Consider the following 15,986-nt stretch of genomic DNA (forward strand, 5'->3'; position numbering starts at 1 on the left):
GACAAAAATTTAAAAACACATGGGAATAAACCCCACTCACTTTACCCGAACATGAAGTGCAGGATGTCATTCCAACTAGATGAAAAATCTCCTTACGTCGCACGTGCAATATCAAGCTGCGTAGACAGCAATTACGTTAAGTTAAGGTTCCCGGACATTTGTTGAAATATATAGTAAACATCACTAGAGCCACATGGAGATAAAAAAAGGAAAAGCTTGGGCAAATGGGCAATACATCGCTCAATCTTTTGACACGCTAGACAACGCTGCCTCGTTTATCTTGCGGTGATCTCTGCAGTGGAGACGAGGATGCGTGTGTGACATGTTTGCCTTCGTGACATGCGTGACATGAGATAAACTGACATACTGCTTAGTTGCATCGGTATTCCTGTTGTGAATATCACCTGTCCACACAAAGGAAATTATGCGGTGTAATTCACTCTCCAGCGTCAGGTATGAAATTGTGCGTAGTAAAGTTTATTGATAAAAAACCTTGGAAATTTGTTCTGCCATGAAATGGCGCTTCATAAAAGCATGATGCATCACATTGCCTGAAGGATTCGTTTTCCGCTTTCGGGAGGAGGTAAATAAGATTGTACTATATATTCCGTGAAGAATAGTCTCGACAGCACACTTTTATTTTCCGCTACGAAGGAGCACTTTGCCTGGTAAGCTGTGCATACTGATAAAATATAATGTTCAGAGGAAGCTTTAGCTCGGGTCCTCCTATATGAGGATATGGCAAATGAGAGACTTTTTTTCTCAGCCAGCACGGCTAGGTCGTTTAGCGCAAAGTAGATAAACTTTTCTAAATCCCAAATTTATTGAAAGCAATGGCATTAATTCTACAACTTTCAAATTCATCTTCGTAAAATGATTCCACAAGCAGGTAAACTGCAGCAATAGTTTATTTTACGCTCTCAGAATTGATGTAATACACGTAGATCTTTAATACACCATTAATTTGGGAGTAGGGCTTTTGCAACTTGACAACGTTCTAGCAGGTTCACGTAATTTTCACTTTGTCGTAGATACGACTAATTCACAACGATGATTTGTCAGTTTTGTATGTTCTAACGGATGCGCTTTACTTAACGGTGCTTTCTGTTCTTGGTGGATAATCGCGGATTTGTATACTTTGTGCTTAGGGTATTTTTTTCAGACATACAAATATTCAACATTTAGTTTTAAAACAAGCCCGAAATTGAGATTCCCCCTTCCAACTTTCACTACAGGTTCTCTTTCTGTCTGAAATGCAACACAGATATTTAAATGCGGCCAAGGAGTTGTCTCGGAAAAGCACTAAGACCTTTTAGATGCATTTGAAGAGCTGGCATCGGTGTTAACCCTCAACTGATGCTTACTCTTTGGTCTGCATAATTTGGTTACTTATGCAACACGCGCTTTGCGACGCCTACGATTAAAACCTCTCCTATCTGCGCATTCTCCAGGTTGCGCCAGCTGCTAAAATGAAGAACTGCTACATCGTGGTCATGCTGCTTGCCCTGACTGGTACGAGACTCCAGAAAACAAATTTGGAACCATGTCTCAAATTTCACAGCATTGCTCCTGAGCACTCAGTTAAGGAACTGTGATGGTGTTAGTGTTGAGGTCAATGTCACAGTGGCGTAATTGTTTTTGTTTTCGGTGCTTGAGTAAAATATATAACTGAATGCACTCCTAGTTGGCAGATTAGGGTGTAAAGCGTGGAATCATTCAAATCATACCTGGGTATCATAGCGTTTGTAGCGTGAACATTCAACATTCTGTAGTAGCGTTACCTTCAGTGACCAGCCCTACTGTGTGTGATCTGTACTGTGTCCTACTTTAGTCTTTAGATTTGTCCTGTTGTTCTTCCTTTCCTCTTTCCTCCCCTCCGTCCTATCTTCCATTTCTGTGTTGCTGTCACCTCCCTTCAGAAGAGTAGGCAGGCGCTGTGCCCCTTCCGGTGGCAGTTGCCAGCCTGCTCCTCGCTTTCCCTTTCCTTTTAATGGTGTATATGTGTTCAAAACAAATAATAGTAATAACACCTGGGATTGAAATATACTTAAATATTTACGGCAAAGTGCGTCTCAGGATGATTGTAGACGATAATACGAACACCACTCAAGCAATGTAGCGACACACAGGGTGCTGAAGTGCGCTTATTCAAAATCCTCAGTGGTCATTCTGAAGCTTCCGTTACTTCGGCTATAACCGAGATGCGCTGTCTATGGCATCGGCCCACTTTGGTAATTGAATTCGCTTGTCCACTTCGCTGCATGAGCCTCAATGCATGACGATGGCTGTGTGGCGACCACGCAGTAAGTTTAACGGAAAGACAAAGGCAGTATGGCGAGAACGCATGACGACAATGAGACACCAATCCTGAAATGACGATTATGGTATATCGATAACCACGTGACCATGACGTCACGAGAACAATGGCAGCACGACATGTGTGCGGTGACGATAGCGTTATGACGGCGATATTACAAATGGATGATGAAGCTGGCATAACAAACACAGCTCCACCACGATAGCTTGGCGATGGTCTTTATCACAGCGGATGAATGGTAGCTACTGTCGACAGAGGACGCAATGAAGACAATATCAGGTGAATGGTGACATAGTCATGATTGAATGCCGACCGAATGGTGACGATTGAATGACGCAGAAGACATGAAGTCGACGGAACGGTGAAGGCAGCATGGCGACAAGGGGAGGCGCTATGGAAATGATGACGATGGCAAAATTACAGAATGAAAATGGTGGGCTCGACGATAATGTAACAGCGATGGCGTGACAACGGCATGGCGAGAGTGTGAAGTCCATCCACATTGTAAAAACGAGAGAAGGGCGAGGATCGCAATTAGAAAGCCTTTTCTGCGGCTTCAAGAAAATTGGAGGACGCTTAAACTTCGCCTTCAAGAGTGGAACGCGATAGCGTTCCCGTCGACCCGCCAATGGGTGTAAGACAATGGGCTACAGGGCAGCCATCACTTACGAGGCGCCCCGCATCAGACGCGGTGAGCGTCGAGCCATATGGTCGAGCAACGCGGCGTTCGGCGCAGCAACGAAACGTGCGCCTGAGCAAGCGGAGCGAACCAAAGAACTCGGTATCCCGGAGGGGGAAATGATGCACGCCAGCCAAACGCCGTGATCGGCACGGGCAGAGAGATAGAGAGATAGTGATCTAAAGAAAGGAAGGACGCTTGATTCTACAGAGGGAGCAAGGCGAAGCGTTGTCAGGGGAGAGAGCCCGAGCCGCGACAGCTCCAATGCGCGCGTGGCGCGCCATCTGTCGGGGCAGCGCCGTACATGGAGAGGAGGGGGTCTTCTGTGTTTGCCGCAAGATGGCTCTCCGTGTGCGGAAAGCGCAGAAGAAATGCAACGAAACGCACTTCGCTACTCGTGTAATTGCGACTTCTGTAAGTTACATGTTCATAATTACCGATATACACCACAGTATAACTTTCCACGGCTCGTTTCGAAGGCAACACCGCATTCACTAGAGGCGCGTTTGTACCTCTTGGAAGCATCGAAATCGTGGCTGAGTGGTAGCGTCTCCGTCTCACACTCCGGAGACCCTGGTTCGATTCCCACCCAGCCCATCTTGGAAGTTGCTTTTTATTTATGGAGTGCCTGCCGTGATTTATCGCTCACGGTCAACGCCGCAAAACGCCGACACCCGACGCCGACACCGACGCCGACGACACCGGCTTTTCTGCGACACGAGCTCCTTAACGCTGTCGCGTTAATATGCATGGCCCTTTTTCACAGGCGCTGGCCAAGCATAACGTGAGGTGTTCTTTATTCTGTAGAGTCATCGTAGTCGCAATACGATGAGGGACAAAGATAGTGCACATATATAGAATTAACCCAAGAGAAACAGAATGCATGTAAAGTACATATAAAATGCACGTATGTATTGATACCATCGAAATACAGAGACAAACAGCAGTGACTACAACAGCACATCATGCATAAATGAAATCAACATGTTACCGGATACACAGTGCAACGCATAATGCAAGAAATACACAGTAGCAAAACTCAATTTATACCTTTTCTCTGAAACAAACAAACAGAAAAGCACAACAATAACGAATTTTAGACAATGTATAGTTTATTTAGACTGGATGGCAATCTCAAACGCAATGTTTGGTAACTGTAATTAGTCGTTTGAGTGTAATGTTCCAGAGTTCGCCGCAGCATTTAGTTAGTTACGCTTCTCTAAATGGTAAGGTAGAAAAGAATCTGCAGTTGGAAAATTTCTGTTAATACCTGTCTTACACCGATCAAGTAGTGGTTATTTTTCAATAGTTGAAAACAAAGGAAGTAGATGTGATATTTTTAAACATTGAGTGCGCATGGCTATCGCAGGGAACATCTAGAGCATAATGTAGTAAGTACCATTTTCGTATTCAAAATATTGTGGTGATATTAGTGATAGTCTTTGTCTCCGACAAAGTGAAAACGATAGTAACTTTGACCGAGAAGCAAGGGCTTGTAGAGGAGAAGGTTGAGACGTTTCGCAAAAATAAATTTAGCATGGCTCCACCACCTCAACGTAGAGTCCTTTCTGGTTGGAATACGTAGATCAATGGGTCGGCGTAAAAGGTTAGATAGATAGATAGATAGATAGATAGATAGATAGATAGATAGATAGATAGATAGATAGATAGATAGATAAATAGATAGATAGATAGATAGATAGATAGATAGATAGATAGATAGATAGATAGATAGATAGATAGATAGATAGATAGATAGATAGATAGATAGATAGATAGATAGATAGATAGATAGATAGATAGACAGACAGACAGACAGACAGACAGACAGACAGACAGACAGACAGACAGACAGACAGACAGACAGACAGATAGATAGATAGATAGATAGATAGATAGATAGATAGATAGATAGATAGATAGATAGATAGATAGATAGATAGATAGATAGATAGATAGATAGAGCCCGAAGTATGCAAAGAATCCTATTCGTGTTACAGTTGTGCGCATCGCACGCACTGTGGGAATCGGTGTGCGTATGCGCATCTTTATGAGCCCCCGAGACCAAATGACGCATTTCTATACCGAGCGTATCTCTGAGCAAGTAGGGCAAACTTTGCAGAGAAAGCAGATCTTGTTTTCTGCATTACAATATATTCAATGTCATGACATGACGCCCTGCACCTCATCGAAATGCGCCGCAGCAACACAGTGCGATGACAGAAGCGCCGTGAAATACATTGATAAAGGCGTCCAGTAACTCAACGTCTGCTAGGGATGCGGGCGCTCGATTTCACGAGCAAGCGTAGACGAATGTGTCAATACTCTGCAAGAATGTGTTTGGACAAGGAGGAGGAGGGAGGCGCATGGAGGAGCAGAAGAGAATGAAGCATTTGCCCTCTTCTCGTTTGTGCTTCGGCGCCGCGGTGGTCGCTGTGTGTGTTCACGACGTCTTTCGTTTCCGTGTGCAGCAATATGTACTTCCCTAGGGGGCACACCAGGTGTTGTACCGACCAGGTCAGTGTAGCGTCCGCGACCCCGTTCGTGCACTTTCGGTTGGTGTTTCGACGAGCCGGTGCACAGCGTGCCTGGTCGCGACGTCCCTATGCTCTTGCGTAACCAACATTTAGGAAGTGAAATGCCACTGTAACTTCTTTAAGAGCGAATTGTTTAAACGTAACGCGCCGAGCGCGCCAGGTGTTTTAACGCACAGGCATGCACTAGGTAAATTCTTGCAAGTGTTCCATTCGACCGTTTTACGCATACGTCATCGGCCTAACGGTTAAGGCATCAGCCTTCTTTCTGTACTCGTGGTACTGGGTTCTTAGGCAACCATTAACATATATTGCATACACTGCCGGTGCGGCACCCGGAGGGTGCCCAAAAAGAAGCAGAAAGATAACTCTTAGCGCTTGCAGCTTGAATTTTACTCTCCGTGCTGTTCTGACTAATGTGTGAACCACGATCCGGTATATGCACACCTCCGCACAGCAGCAACGCTAGTACTTGTGCGCGTAATACTCACGGTAGCAGCGGAAGACAGAATGCTGCCCTCAATTCGCTACAGTCAAATAAGCGGCGTGGCGGGCCGCACCTGCACCGGATATTACGTCGTTAGGCCGAGGGTGGCGTCAATGGCGTGATGGCACTTCGAGTGTTCGTATAGCTGCAATTGCGATATCAGGAAGTCGTGAACTGCAGTTCAAAAGAAAGTGTCGTGCCGAACATATATGCCATAGTAGAAAGCCTACAGGTAATAGTGCTATGTGAATAATATTACTAGTATACGATTTCTAGTAGCGCAGCGTTCTATTACTTCTGAATCGCGAACCATTTCATCAGAAACGAAGGCTCATCGCAAAATGTCATAACGTCTTATGTCAATGTCATATGCCATAACTATGATATTTTAGCCTATCGCTTTGGGATCAGTCTGGTAAACAGTGAAAACTCCAAAGCAAGAACGGAACAGCCGAAAAATTATTATTCACTTCACAACCATTCACAAAAGAGGAAAATTCGTGAATCGAGATGACAGCGCAAGTAAGAACGCATGTAACGTCGATATCCCTTTAATGACGCAGGAACTTACTCTACCACAAACCTGTTTCTTTATCTTTGTCGCTCACCATTTCTTTCTCTTCCGAACCACTCATTTACTTGCGGCGACCAAATTCAGCGGAGCTTGGAAGTTCTCCTAGCCTGAGTTTTTTTTTCGAGCCAGCGACCTCTTCAAGCACATCGTAAAAATATTGCGGATGCTTCCTTGCGCCGGTCGCACGCGCTAGTGCTCGCGCTGTGCCACTTTTTTACGCATTCACTTTTTGAGCCAACGCTAGGTTCAGGCTCGCGTATCGTTAAATAACGGTCCTTCATCCCTATGTCAGCACTTAAACTCGCGTTGCGGCAGCAGTGAAAGTTTTGTGACTATTCGTATGTTATATTTTTTACGTACTTTTCTGGTTTCTAGGGATGGGGGGAACAGAGATGTAGGAACGATGACGTAATCAATTCTTTGAGGTCTCTGAAACTTTCGTTGTCATACATGCAGTGTTCACGGGAATCGGCGCCAGAAAAGTGCAACCTGAATATGCGAAAAACTTCTGTATTGGTAAGTACACGAGTGCAGCAGACGCAGGCTGCAATGACTTGCAAGATCGACCCAGCGGCGATTTTCGCGTCGGTGCACCGTGGCAAATTATATGAAAAATTCAGTAGGTGTAGCGTGTAAAATAACTGCTTAATTTCACTAACCATTGGTGTGGGCGCCACGCCGTCGCTTCGCTTGCGCAATGATCACCATTGAAGCGCTCTGAGTACACGACACAAAAGCGCTACTCGCCAGGTTGAAATGAAAATCTGCAAGCTCGTATTGTACGCAAGCGCAATATGTGAGAGCTATCAGATAACTGTATGATTGGGTTATCAAAAAAGACATTTCTAAAGTGGCCTGCAGTAATCGATGATAAAAATGGCATCGCTTGACTAGTCTGAAATTAATATTGGCTCTTTCTTTCGCAGATAACTCTCTACTAGTACATCTATGCAATTCTTCTGTACCGGGTAGTTTGAGCATGAATTGTAGTAGTTTATTTATGAGGGGCATCAGAGGAACGTATGTTAAATAGTAAGTTTTCTCGGAAAGTGGGACACGAAAAATTTTAAATAAGTACTTTACTTTTTGTAGCCCTTGGCGCACCAACCTTTTACATGCACTAGAACAGTACAATTCCGTATTCAACTGCAATATCCCTTGACCAAAACTTTATTATGCGCTCAGAAATATTTACGGAAGGCAATGTTGCTGTTTCATGGCATATATCCTCATGAAACACTGCAAGTGGCACGTTTCGGGTCTTCGCAGTCCACACGGCGTTATGAATTTTACGTTTAGAGACCTGTATTCTCTTGAACAGTGACAATAACTAGCTGTGCTAACGGCGTCTTTCTGTTTTCAGGCTACTGGGAATTCGGACACTGTTCGGATCATGACCAGTGTAGTAGATACTGCGAGAGCAAGGGCTACTGGTTCGGCGGTTGCGGATCAGACTACGGCGCAATGTGCTGGTGCTACAAAAAATAATGCATGTGCACCCTTCTTGTTTCCTCACTTTTTGCGCCTTACTGGCAGTGTCTTCTATCGGTGGTTCGTTCACGAATAATGGTGCGAATAAAAGTACACGTTTCATACGAGCAGCCTGCCCACCGGAAACTTTACGACACTCACTTCCCTATTCGCAATCTCATGTTTGCCCCGTACATTTGATCACTGCTGATTTTACATCGGGCCGTCTTGGTGGCTTGGTGGCTGTCGCATTGCGCTCCTTAGACACAAAGCGAAACGCAAACGTGCACGGGTACCACGCATGGCCTTTCGTCAAAGAGCCTCGAGTGCTCAAAATTATTGCGCAGTCCCGCACTCCAACGTGCTTTATATTAAAATCGTGGTTTTATTTTACAAAATCCCTGAAATAAAGTTTTTGATTTCTCACGCGTCTGACGAAATTGAAAAAAGAAAAGTGCATTTAGCGCACGAGACGTTAGGGCTCACTGTGAATGATATTTTTTCTAGCTAGTTCAGGTCTTCTTTTAGCCAACGTAACCGCATTGTCGTGAGCTTGTTTGTCCTCGTTATACAAGAAACCAATGTGCACTGGGAAGGTGTGAGCTGGTCTATAGGCAGCAGCTACACCAAAAGTCACCTGATGCGTAGAATGACAGCAGCACTCTCCAAATCTGTGGCTATATAATGTTAGCTTAAGCATCCTGCCTGGAGAACGAATGGAAGCAGAGTAGCTAGGCAGGTAGGTGCCCCGTCTGTGAAATCGGCGAAATCACGATTATCGCCACGAGGGCCAGAGGAGGAAGTGCGCCTGGAGGTGGAGAACAGAATTGCCGCGTTCGTACCCTTTCCGTTTGTGCGTTGACGCAGCGGTGCTTGCGGTGCATGTATGTGGCGTCACTAAAATGCATGTTTGTGGCGTCAGTGAAATGTCACTGTAACGTTTTCCTCACCTCCGGGCAACTATTGCGCAATTTTCATCCGGACGCTTTTACAAAACTGCTTACTAATGAACTACTGCGTACTGCCTACCAAGGAAGCGTTCTGGCTCCCCTTTCATTTCTAATTTTTATTAGTGCATTCTTTATCGAAATATTAACTCATATGATGACCACATAAAATAAAATGACGACTTCAAAAGCTGTGTCTAACCGGTGTGCCGAGTGGCAGGTGATCATCAATTCTGAGAAATCTGCTGTTGTTTCAATCGCAAGGAAAGAAGAAGTAACTCGAGCTTTATGCATACCGTAAGCAACGTGCCACTGATACGAGTTGAGGAATAGAAGTCGTACTCTGACCATAGGAGAGAACAATTGTAACGTATTTCTTTTACTACCCACTAGTTCAAACCATATTTGTTTGGCCGAAATTTCAGAATTGTTACCGGAGGCTCTACCGAGGAAGGCCGCCTGAAGGGTAGTTTGCCATCCAAAAGAATAGGCGGTCCTTGCTTACCACTTAGAATGACATGCAATATAAGTGATCGCAATATTTTGTGGCGGGCAAAATTATAGCAAGGTATCCTTTTTCCGCTGTAGGATAATTGCCTTCTGCTTTGCACAGCGATTGGCCTGAGTAACCGATGACTATTTCAAGTCTGTCTTTGTGTTAGGTCAACGGCGGCTTAGTTCTGCGGGCGTCCGTGGGGATGTTGAAATGCGTCGTCAGTGCCTTTCAGAGACGAAGTTGAAGAAACGAAAAGAGCGCTACAATGACGGCAGACTGAAAGAACATGTACGACTGACAGGCGCTAACAGGTGTTCTTCTCTCAGTCCGCATCTTTGTAGCGCTCTTTCGTTTCTTCAAGTATGGTAAACCAGCTCTCCCACATCAAGCTTCTGCTACTTCACATGAACTCTACGTCTGGTTTCGTCAGAAGAGTCAGAGGCGTGGCGATGCTCAATATGCCTTTTACAAAGCGTCAATCATCTCGGCATACAAGCGGAGAAACCTGCGTATTGCAGTCTAGTCGGCGGGCTGCAGGGAAGGTTCGATGTGATCAGTCTTCTGTGAATTTCGAGAAAATATAATTGCTGATGCCGTGACCCGAGGACAGTAGTTCTTCGTAACCGAAGCGGCTTGTTTGAGGCTTCAGGGAGACAGTCCGTATGATTTGATTGCCTATAGCACTGCTCCAAGGCGCCTGAGGTGATCGTAAAAATTGATGGCAAAGATGACATCATCCATCTGGATGAGACTGATCTGACGTTTGAAATCTGCCAATATTGTGTTAATCACCAACTGGAAGGCTGTATGTGCCTAGCAGAGCCCGAACAGCACGTACTATAAATCAGAATAGCCGTCCACAGTGAGAAAAGTGGGCTTTTTTCGGTCGCTATTGTCGACACTACATAGTCAGTACCCAGTCTCTAGATCCACCGCATAAAAATACTTTCAAAGCAAATCCGGTCGAACCCTTCCACTAGTCGTATTTGTGAGGCTACATCATTTGTATTTGTGTTAAGGCGAAGGTGATTGGCCCTGAAATGCTGACTTCTATCATTCTTCAATAACGGCAGGTGTTACCCAAGGGTTCTTGGATAACTGGACGAATTCGTCAAGTAACATTTCATGAACTTGTGGCTTTATGACTTTTAATAGTCTCGTAAGAAATTGGTATGGCCTCTGAGTGAGTAATTGAGCACTGCTGCACCTCAGGGTAGCGTTTCCGCCAGGTATCCTCCAGGCATAGCGATGAATACGTCCTGGAGCAGGAGCGAAAGGAAAAGGTTTATCAACATATTGTAACAAGTAGTCAGATTCTAGTCAGATCTCTTTCAGACCCGCACGAGGGGTCCTTTTTAAGCCGTCCTTCTTTCTAGTTATCTACCCAAGGGAATCAGATAACTTTGTCGTGGCCAACCAGAGATATCGTACAGTTCACAGAACTCTGCCTCTGACGTCCTACCTTCCAAGCAAGGGCGAGAGAATCTGGAAACAGATTTCGTTCACACTGCTTCCACAAAACAGTTGACGCTCGTTACAACTACTACGGAGGGCGTGGGGCGCGGTCGCTTCTAATTGAGCCGCTTGTTTGGCCGTCAGAGTCGGTGTCGGGCACTGCTGTCGCCATCTGGGCATTGCCGCTTCCTCGATGGAAACACCCAAAAATGCGCAGTACCGATTTGGTGCTTAAATGCGTATTCTTCGGTTATTATACCATACTTGGCAACTGTTGTTTCCTGAATATTTGACGAAGACAAAAATTAGTCTTTTTTTAGTGGACGAGACATTGGAGCTCTACGTCGTACGTTTGGGATCACTTGCAATAATATCGAAAGCTGGTTGAGAAGCCTGGACCATCCAGGCGGGTTGCGTAGAAACCCTCTGTTGCAGGAGAAACCCTTTCCTAACTGCCGCTACGTCTTCCACGTATGCGATCTTCGTGCGATTGTTGATGTGTTTATATTTCTGTCTGAAGTTTGCCACCACTACATGATTTTTACCTCTATACGACTGAACTATACCTCTTGCGACGCCGATATTACGGTCGACCACCATGCGTGGGTCGCTCGTTAAAATGCCTCATATTTCTCCGGGTACTTCTGTGTCGACATAAATCATGACGCTTACGTGAGGCGGGATCCTGACACAATGTTCAAACCTGTTCAAGGCATGATGACTGTAAGCCTAAGCAGATGATATCACATGGCCTATGGAAATCCATATCAACTTGGCATTTGGCCGATCAGTGCGCCTTGTTGACTGAGTAGGTTTATGCACGGTAATAAGCTCCGTGAGCATAGCTGCAAAATATCAAAGGTAACAGGGTGCCTAGTCATGAACGGTAATTCAAGCTTTGCAGATTGTTGAACCATTTAAGAAATGGGAAGAGGGCTGCCGAATGCACGAGGCAAGTTGCGCGTCATCTTGGAAGAAGCCAGCCACCGACCGCGTCGGATGCCTTTCGTTCTTTGGCACATTCAAGGCGTTCAGTCCCTTCATGTGGTGCCGAAACATGTACTTTCGAGTAAAGGCAATGTTTACAAGGTCATCGATGCTAAGCGCAACGTCCTACCGACGCTGGCCGAAAGCGCCTACCTTCCAGTGGTTCCATGGACGATATCAAGGTAAGGAGCAGACCTGCGCACGCTGCAGAAAAAAAGTAGTCGCTTTCAATTGTATCTTTGAAAAACATAATAATTGTACAATAATTACAGCCCCAAAAAATCACTACAAAAATTAGTTTTACGTCATTTTCGTCACTACCTTTATTAAGATTGGGGAACTACCGTAAATAGGACGAGCCGGCCTGGGTCATTGAATGTGTCCGCTGCAGCCTTTCACACATTCTTTAACTGCACCAGCAACTGCTTTTCAAAATTTTCTTCGATCATTTCCCCCCGTATTCTCACGCGGACATCTGGAAGCACACTAACAGCTCCCTATTAATGCACTGAAGAGAAAGACTGTTTTGTGCTGTCGAAGAACCTTTTAGACAAGATAGTCGTTCCTCAATGTTGCGGCGCTCTGGTTTTCGCCCTCGATGAAGCGCAGCGCGTCATATGGGATCTGACTATGGCAAGGTGCTCACGATAGGGCAGTGAGACACTGAGAAATCGTCCAAAGTTGTTTTATAGATATCACCATCGGAAGTTGCCACCACTCCCAATCAACAGAAGCACCGCGTACATTTGTAAGTCCACGTCTGAGGGACTGCGTCCGGTTGCTCTTAAATCGATAGCCATTTTAAATGACTTTAACAGTTTTCGTCACAGATTTCTGACAGTCTAAGTGCTTGCAAGCTAGTACGTATACGTCTTGCCACGCGCTTTATTGTTTTTGCGATTGTCCTCTCGTCTGCTGACAAAACGTGGTCTATCCTTTTTCGTTAGTTCAGCTACTTTTCTTGCGTCTCTTACGCATGGTGCGGCGCGCACAACATGCGTGAAGAAATTCCTGTAATTTCCTCAAACTTCCAACTTACGTGACGAGACTCAGCCCTTTTCTTCGCCAACCTTAAAAAGCATCACGCTGGTTGTGTAACGTGGCCGAGGAATCATCCCGGATAAATTAGTTTTCCCTATTGAGGAGCTTAGCCTCCCTTTTTATCCTGCAGCTTATGCCAGATGAATTTAAAAAAAAAACAAGGGTGTTAAAAGTCAGCGCACGTTCGTCACGCTCGCCGACGTGCGGTGCATCGAGGAGAGGAGACTGGAGAGAGTCAGACAGCCTATAGTAAAACACACAACTGTATTTAAAATGACGACACAGAGAACGGACTAAGCCAAAAATGCAAACGTGACTCACTCGGAGCAAACATAGATCGCAGCTACGAGAAAAGTACTCGTACTTCAAAGTAGAAAATTCAACGCTGACACGCAACTCCGTCACGTTGACTCCGTAGTACATACGTGGCGCGTCTACTGCTACTGAATTTGGCTGTGAGTAGCAGTGCCTTCCGATGGCTCGAAGTGGCTCGAAGTGGCTCGAAGTTAGCGGGTGGCGGTAAGGACGCCTACCGGGTCCGTGGGTAAAGGCTGCCTAGCGGTTGTCCCAGGCACCTACCTACGGCCACGACTGGCGCACAGTTGGCGTCGCTCTTGCAGCCTCCCTAAATTTGGGCAGCGAGTCTGTGGTGGCAGGCTCTTTCCAAGCGACCACGGACCACGCTCGCATTTAGCGGTTCCCGGCTGGCTAGGTTGGTCATTGGATCCGGTCGGTTGAGTCTCCAGGTGCATCCGCCTTGCCCACTGTCCTTAGCTTTGACTGGTGGCTGTTCTGTCTTTCCTCGGGCTACGACTTCTTCGCTCGTCAACATCCTTTTCGACCACACGTTTCGCACGCGTAGCCCAATTGCGATGCGACTCCATAACGTACTTCGTCGTTCTCGTCATCGCATCCCTCATTGGACTACGTGCGCGCACACGTCGTAGAATTGCCGTGGAACGCCTTAATGCTTCGTCGTCATGTTTGCGTCGCCATTGTCTTGTTTGCCCCACGTGTCCAGAAGCTGTCGTTTTAGCACTGCAATGTGAAATTATATATTTCCCATTATGCGAAAGTCTGTTGTAATTCACGTGACTGAAGAATGGTACCAAATGGCCAACAGCGCAAAGAGGAAAAACATGTCAAAAATGCTGGGACTCACGTCTAGTTTGTCGACGAAGTTTCTGTAAATAAAGTGAATTAATGGCTTTGAAAAGAAAATTCTCGACATTTGAGTTCATGCGGGAATCGAACCCTAGCCTGCTGGGGCAAGACAAGCATGCTTTCCCGGCACCACGGCGGCTCCACTGCTCTGACTGACTAATTGCGCGGCCTATTGTGTGTGTTATTGGGCACGTGAGGGCGCAGCCAGTAGAGAGGAGATGGCGCCACGTCATCACTGTATAAAATGAGAGCGTTCATGTTCTCCCGAACTCTACAAATAGTATTATTTTTTCGCGTTTCCAGCCTCAAGTATTCTTAAAGTGTCTACGCGGATGTTTTTGTCATTCGCCACACCCATGTAATGTTTCAAAGGCGAAGCATTTCTTGGCGAATATTTGCCACTTCGGCACTATCTAGCCGCCGACGTCTTCAATCTCTCAGGGCTGTTTTGTTAAGTTGGAATGTACAAAACATGAGATAATAGGACAAGAGTATGGTGAATATAAATGATCGATCAAGACAAGAATATCTTCGCATGTGTGTCACGTAAGTCATGAAGTAGCCGCCTAAGTCTTGATGCTCTCGTGGTCGTTTGGTTAACTTGGTAGGTACTAAACTTCGCAAAGTATGACAAAACCGTATGACTAAGAGAACTGCTAGGTCACGGCATGGTTACTGTGACATCTGTGTCATGTAGGTCCTGAAAGAGCCGCTTACGTCTTAGTGCTCTCACGGCCGTTTCGAAACCTTGTTATGTAGCAAAACTGGCATAGTACGCAAAGAGTATGTCATGGGCATAAATGATAGGTCACGACATGAATGTCATGACATGCCTGTCATTTAGGTAATGAAACAACCGCCTTCGTCTTGGTATGTGCCCAAATCGGCATAGTGTGACAAGAGTGTATCGCGAGCATAAATGATAGGTTACGAGATGAATGTCATGACACGCTTGTAATGTTGGGCATGAAACAACCGCCGTCTTAGCGCTCTCATGGTCGTATCCTTAACTTGGACGGGTTTCCACACACTGCTTCCCACAACATCGATTCCCACAGGGTGGGTAATCTTTCGTTTTTTTTTTCATCTCTTTTGAAACTTCAGGTCATGCCAAAATGAGGTAGTCGAAGCTGCATCGCCTGTTGTAGGCTCTCTCGCGAAGTGATTACATGTACTTGCTTGCTGAAAAAAAAGCGACTGAATTACAATGAACGTGACCGAGTAATCAAGGTAATCAATTGGTTCCGAGATTACTTCAAAAGGTATAATATTACTGGTCACAAATTGCGTGAAATTTGTTACGTATGAGTGTCGTGTAAAGCCATTGAAGTCCGAGTGCACCAGAATATTGAAGTCGCACAAGAATATTTCAGCTGGAGTCGTGCAGATATAGAGTGGAACGGCACATGAGAGCATGTCAACGCGAACGACGTCACAATGACATCGTGCCACGAGAAAAGATCTGACATCATATGATCATTCGCCTAACAACAGTATATCTTGCCTCTTCTTCAAAGCAATGGCCCACACGACAAAATGCTTCGACGCTAATATCTCTCTAGACGAAATGCAGAACCTACTCAAAGCAGGAGGGCAATGCTTCCGCTGCACACAAGGAAGCACATGTCAAAAGTGTCAATAAAGATGTACCTCTTGAATACCACTAAGACGCTTAAGCTTCACCTTTAAGATTAGAACGCGATAGCATTCAAAGATCCTTGACTGTTTCCCACGCTTTCCGGCAATTGCTGCTTATGTCACATTAATGTATACCGCTAAACGTTGGCGGCGAATGCTATGATAGAAGGCCAGCTTTCTGGCAGAAACGTTGCCTC

The 15,986-nt window shown here is 45.5% G+C and overlaps 2 long non-coding RNA genes across 3 annotated transcripts; one reads left to right on the top strand and one right to left on the bottom strand.

The window, feature by feature from the left end:
* Positions 1–578: 578 nt before the first annotated feature.
* LOC135918155 (uncharacterized) lies at positions 579–8,480 on the top strand. 2 transcript variants are annotated; one of them, XR_010569580.1, is made up of 4 exons: positions 579–668; positions 1,452–1,512; positions 7,048–7,107; positions 7,955–8,480. It is a non-coding gene; the product is annotated as an uncharacterized lncRNA (long non-coding RNA). The 2 variants fall into 2 exon arrangements; XR_010569581.1 differs by lacking the exons at positions 579–668; positions 1,452–1,512 and adding an exon at positions 5,364–5,513.
* Positions 8,481–10,635: 2,155 nt separating this feature from the next.
* Positions 10,636–14,017, bottom strand: LOC135918151 (uncharacterized). Its single transcript, XR_010569577.1, has 3 exons — positions 13,413–14,017; positions 12,100–12,150; positions 10,636–10,763 (listed from the first exon to the last, which is right to left on the bottom strand). It is a non-coding gene; the product is annotated as an uncharacterized lncRNA (long non-coding RNA).
* Between the last annotated feature and the right edge of the window lie 1,969 nt (positions 14,018–15,986).

This window comes from Dermacentor albipictus, chromosome 10 (genome assembly GCF_038994185.2).
Source record: "Dermacentor albipictus isolate Rhodes 1998 colony chromosome 10, USDA_Dalb.pri_finalv2, whole genome shotgun sequence".
NCBI lineage: Eukaryota > Metazoa > Arthropoda > Arachnida > Ixodida > Ixodidae > Dermacentor > Dermacentor albipictus.